Here is a 6,337-nt window from a genome sequence, read left to right as displayed (position 1 = left end):
GGTCATGCCTAGTGAGCTAAGCCAAGCTCAAAAGGCTAAATATCACATGTTCTCACTCATTGTGGAACTTGGACCTAAGATGACAATGATGATGGGATTGTCTAGAGGGGAGAATAAGGGGGAGGGGGGAAGGCTAGGATACTGAGGGGTGAAGAGGATGGAAGTATGCCACATATATACATATGAAGACAGCGTAACGGAACCCACCAAACACTTTGAAAAGGTGAGGAGGAGAAAGTAGGGGAACTTGTGCAAGGTATACTGTGTGTGTGTGTGTGTGTGTGTATATATATATATATATATAATGTATATGTATGTATATATAATGGATTTGTCACAAATAATAATGTGTGCTAATTCATTAAAAGCCACAAATTAGAAATTAAAAGAAAGCTTTTTCAGAGCCTAGGCAGTGAGGTCTGCGGGGCCCGGTCCTATGAGATGGATTCCTAGCATGGAACCCAGGACACTGACCCTCCCCCAGGCCGTAGGGTCCCGAGGGTGTTCTGGAGCTAAAAGCCCATCCATTTGCACTGTGTTAGCAGAGGTTGCTTGGAAGATTGTGGCAAGACCTGTTTGTTTCTGTTTCCAACCACAATCTTCACTGAGGCTGGTTTATGCCCAGGCCCTTCCCTGGGCTCTGTTCTTGCTCTCCGGAGGCCAAGGATAGGATGTGGAAACCAACCAGGATGAAATGAGGATGCCAAAGCCCAAGCAGCATGGATCTGGCTGAACAGAGGTAGAAGCAATTAGTCCTGATGAAGCAGGACAAGGGGAAGCTTAGGAAAGCTTCCCAGAGATGGCTTGTGAACTAGGTCTTAAGAGATGGAGAGGTCCAAGTTCAGCATTCCCAGCACATACAGAGGCATGGGGGCCTTTCCTGATCCCCATGGAGGTGTGCTTCCTCACATCCTCATCCTTGTGCTTCACATCACCTGCTTGCAGGACTTACTACCGCTTTTCCTCACTGGACTGAGCTCCCTGCAGGCCAGCCCTGTGGTGCCTATACACCCAGTGTCCTGCAGAGCTGGGCAGAGGACGTGCTCAGAGAATGTGGTGCCTGTCACGTGTCAGAACTAGTGAGTGTGATAATGCTGGAGAAAAGAAAATGGGACCATAGTGGGGGGTGAGTAGCCTTCCTTGGCCATTGGGCCCAGCTGTTGGGACTTACATCTGCTCACCCAGAACAACTTTGGCTGTACTGGAGCTGGGAGTGGTTTGCAAAGAGGATTTCCCAATGCTGGATGGTAGCCTGGATCAGGGCAGCCTCCTCCTTCTGAGGTGCTTCCTTGTGTGGTACATGACAAAAAGTCTTGTGTGGTAGAAGGTTCAGGCAGAGCTGAGATGGAAGTGGTGGTGGTGGGGAATGTATTTGCCAGGCAAACTGCTGCCCTCCAGAAACCTGTGGGACAGGCTGGTGCAGCATCAGTGTTAGCAGTGGCTGCTGGGCCCCGAGTGTCTGCAGGACTCATCTGCATCCAAAGTCTAGATGCTAACACTCCAAGGCAGTCAGAATGGTTAAGAGCACAGACTCTCAGGCCAGAGTGCCAGGGATCAAAGCCCAGTTCTGTAAGGAAATGTGGGCCCAAAATGACCATGTGGAGAGAGAAGTGATCTGGCCGAGATTCCTTATTGCCTGGTGGGAGAGGGAGAGAGCCGAGAGAGAGGGAGAGAGCCGAGAGAGAGAGAGAGAGAGAGAGAGAGAGAGAGAGAGAGAGAGAGAGAGAGAGAGAGAGAGCAGAGAGAGAGCGCGCGCAGAGAGAGAGAGAGAGAGAGAGATGCTGATTGGAGGTTGGGGCAGAAGGAGGATTCAAGCTAGACTTGAGGCTGGACTGTGATCCTGGGAGTTAGGACTGTGACCCAGGAAAACAGGAGCTTAAGAGTGCAGTAAGAACTGAAACCTATCAGCGCCATTATTGCCAACAGGACTGGCACTTAATAGTCGTGTGTCTCTGCCAAGTTAACTGAGCCGCAGTTTGCGTATTAGAAGGAGGCTTAATAATACTGTTTGCTCAGATGATTGTTTGTAGGATTGAGTGGCTACCACCTGGCATTTTATAGGACAGCCCTTTGATTGGCCTCTGACTTGACCCCCAGATGAGGGGCTGCCATGGCTCTTTGGTCTTTGCATGAGTGGACTCATCCCTCCGGTCCTGAGATCCTTGAGTCCCAGAAGTATAACCAGATTGAGAAGGGTCCTGCTGGTTTAGTCTGGATAGAAACCAGGATGCCTAAGGTCTGCCAGTAGGGCTAATGCCAGGGACTGCCTAATCCTAGTGAGTCTCTGCCCTCTCTGAGCCATGGATTTTCCCTCCAAAAAGTGAGGACAGTACACTGGAAACTACTGCATCCCTCTACAGGCTTAGTCTTTTGTATTTTTTTTTTTTTGGACAGTACTGGGCTTTGAACTCAGGCCTTCACGTCCTCCACCACTTGAGCCATACTGCCAACCTATGGCCTATTTCTGAACAGTACGTAGCATAGGTACTTACCTAGGAGAGAACTTGGAGTCTGGGTTTACTATAGCGCTGTGCCAGTTATTTAGCCACTCTGAGCCTCGATTTGATAACCTGTAAATTAGGGCCAAAATACTCCCATATACGTGGCTGCTGTGACGCCTCCATGAGCTGTGGTACGCTGGGTGTGGTAGCTTGGTGCCCAGCATGTGAGGAGTAGGTGCTCACAACTCTAGGAACCAGCAGAAGTCATGGGCTGGACAAGTCCCGTCCCTGAGCCCACCTGAAATAAAATGTCACCCAGATGTGCAAGCCCCAGAAGGTGCAAGGAGACTTGATGTAGGGTCTTGACAGGTTTAAGGGCTCTCTCTGTTTGGGCATGGTGCTGCCACCTCCTGCTGCTTCAAGGGCACAGCGCAAAGTCCAGAGCAGACTCCTTACCCGATGGGAGTGGGCCTTCCTCCGCCTCCTGAAGCATCCATCCACACACCCTGGCCTGGCTCAAAATGGCCTGTCCTCTCCAGGGCCCACGCCAACTGATTAACATTCCCCTCACACACCTTTGCTCCAGTTCCCTTGACTTGGACTGTCTTTTCCTTGTCTGGTCCACCTGCCAAAAACCTACATATCTTAGAAGTTCGAAGGATGCCTTCACGGAAGTGTTCCCTGCCTGCTGGTAGAGCTGCCCGTCCCTGATGCACTTAGAGCATGTACCGCATCCTCACCCTCTGACATCGGTCCCAGCCCCTGTAACACTGCAGTGCCCCTGTGTCTGAGTGTCCACCGCCCCTCCCAGCAGTTGAACTCACTTGCAGGGGCCAGACAGGAATTCGCCTGAGTGCCCTGTGCCTGACGGCGAGCTCTGTGAGTCTGAGTGTGCTGATGGCTACCCTGATTGCGCACATGGATAAATGAAGAAACAAATGCATGAAGGAATAAGATAAATTAGCATCTGTTCCCAGACTCCCACTTTCACGCACAAGCATTGGTACTGGAATTCTCAGGCTCGAGCCCAACCTGGCCACCTTCACCTCCAGAAAGGCTCCTTGCTTCCTTCCAACCTCTGCTATCCCATTTGGTCACCAGGATAGTGGAGTGGACTCCAGGTGGTGTGGGTACACTTGGTATTCACTTGAGCTCCTCTCTTTGCAAGCAAGTGGAGGACAGCCTGTGAAGCAGATGCTTCCTGCTAGAGATGTGGATCTCACCCTCATGTGGTGCTTCCTGGCCACCATGCCCATCCTGGGCCCTCCAGCAGGGCCCCCACAAAGACTCAGACCTCCTCTGCCCCTTTTTAAGATGGGAAAATGGAGGACTAGGGAGGAGAAGGGATGAGGTCAAGGCACGTGCACTGGCATCTGCATACCTGACTTAAGGGCAGAGCCTCCCCCACCCCAACCTTGGGAGAGGGGCCCTTCCCAGAGCCATGAGTCAGTGATGGAGGTAGGACCCCTCACCCCCCCAACACACGCACACAACTTCTGTCTGGCAACCTTTGTGGATGTGAGGTGGCAGCTGGGAAACTGAGATGGGGAATGAAGCTCCCTGAAACTCTTCTAGTAGGTGCACAAAGGCTGGTGAGGGAGGCCACTGTGAAGACTTGAGTTATGGCACTGATGACCACTGAACTGGATTCTCTTATTTAATCCTAACACTGCCCTCTTCAGCCTGTGATCCCATCATATAAACACAGAGACAGAGACAGTCATACCACCAGGCACTGGAGTATCAGAGCCTCCCTCCAGGCCTGCCTTCCTCCTCTCCTGTGTTCCCCCATTTCCTTTGTTCACAAAGATTTTTCCTGCACTTGCATGTGCAGCACATCAAGGCCGAAGTACACCACTTAGCTTCTGCCTTCAAGCTCATAGTGTTCAACAGACACAATAAATCTGACCCTAGGCTGAGAACTGCTCCAAGGAAAAGAAATACAGCACAAGCAAGCCTGTCCTGGTTCCTAGTCTGAGCTCTTAGTGGCTGCCCTCCCTCATCAGTGCTCTTGGTGTGACATTCCAGGTCCTCCAGGACCTGGGCCCTTGCCACTGCTGCAGCATCCTCTCTGATGTTCACAGGTACAGCAGCCAAGGTTCTTGGCTCTGGATTCCAGTTCCAGCCCCACACTCCCTAGCTGCAGCCTTGGACACTTTGCTTAGGCTCTCTGAGCCTCATTTTCTCATCTGCAACACGGCAAGATGGGAGCACCTCCCTCATGAAGGTACTGTGAGGATTAAATGAGTTAATCCACATGAAGCATGTGGAACAGAGCATTCTCCACAGCAGGCATCTAATCTGTGAGTGTTATTTACTCCCTAACGTGGTGGTGGTCTTGGCTTTGGGCCTCTGTACACCCTGTTCCCTATGCCCAGAACACTCTTCCTCCTACTTGCTCCCTATTGTCAACTTCCAGCTGTCCCTCCCATCACTATTTAATACCCAGCCTCTAATCAGGTCCCATTGCCTCCTTCAGGAAACCCTCCTTTGGTTCCATACCCATGTGTCCCATGGATCTGCCCCTTCACTACTCTTTGCATACTGCACTGTAACTGTTTACTTGATGGCTTTCCCTACTTCTCTGTAAACTGAGTCGATGACCCTGGCCTGTACTTTTATACTGCCAGGGCCTAACACTGCACCTGCTCAGCACCTTGCAGGCACACAGCAATTACTAGCTGAACAGATCAGAGGCAGAAGTCATCACATGTGACTGGGGGACTTGGGCCATGAAGTCAAAGAAGGAATTATTGGGGCCTTCAAGCAAAGGTGAGAAGCCATGAAAGACATATGCCAGGGGCAGCAGTAGGCTGGCCTGGCTCAGCAGCAACAGCAGCTGCTGCAGATGTGGGTCTCACCCTTGTCTGGTGCATCCCTGGCACCATGCCCAGGCCTGGGACTCCCCACAGGGGTGCTAGGCTGGGTGGCATTCCTGGTGCTTTATAAGCATTGGCTTGCCTAATGCTCCCCACACTCTAAGAAGCAGATAGTTACTGGTTAAGTAACCTGCCAAAGTCAGCTAGCTAATGAAGAGTACGGTAGAACTTGAATGCGGGGCCCTCCTAAGCCTTCAGAGATACCAAGATTACCAAGACTGGGCCCTGCTTCCTATGAGTTTGCAGTAGACCCAGCTGCCCTTGCCTCCCTCACTACAAGTTTATGGTAAAGTCTTGGCATTCACAGTGTCATGCAATGTCCCCAACCTGTTTGCCTACCTAGAAGAATCTGCTGTTTGCATTCCCCCACAGAAAACAGCAAATCCCAGTGGTACCTAGACTCCCATCAGTGGGGCTCCCAGCAGCCCACTGGCTTCTAGGTGAGCCTCAGCAGAAGCCTCTACCCTTAAAAGCTAGGCTTCCTCAGTTGTTACCAGGTGCCTCCTCCTCACTCTCCTGGCTCTATGGTTTTCATTAAACCAAAGGCAGTTAAGCTCAACCACAGGAGCTCATTAGCTTGACATCAGTAGACACTGTCCCTGCACCAGGATGTGATCCCTTTCAGTTGGCCCATAATGCACCTACTATGTAATTAATTCACTTAATATAAGGGTGGCCGCCACTTACCATGAACCTGCTAGGAGCCAGGCACCACTGTTCCCATTTTATGGATAAGGAAGATGAGGTGCAGAGACTCTGGGGAAGTGTTTTTCACAGGCATATAGCAGTTAGGTGGCCCAGGCAGTCTTATTCCAGTCTCCAGTCTGGAGTCTTACTATGATAAATTAAGTGGGGCTGGGGATGTAGCTCAGTGGTTGAGTGTTTGCCTAGCATGCATGAGGCTCTGGGTTCAATCCCAAGTACTTTGGGATTGAAAAAAAAAAGTGGAGTACTTTGATTTTCTTCAAATGTTACTTAGGTCTACAATAACATCATAAAATTATTTTCCCATTTTCC

This window comes from Castor canadensis, chromosome 7 (genome assembly GCF_047511655.1).
Source record: "Castor canadensis chromosome 7, mCasCan1.hap1v2, whole genome shotgun sequence".
Taxonomy (NCBI): domain Eukaryota; kingdom Metazoa; phylum Chordata; class Mammalia; order Rodentia; family Castoridae; genus Castor; species Castor canadensis.
This window is presented reverse-complemented; position numbering follows the sequence as displayed.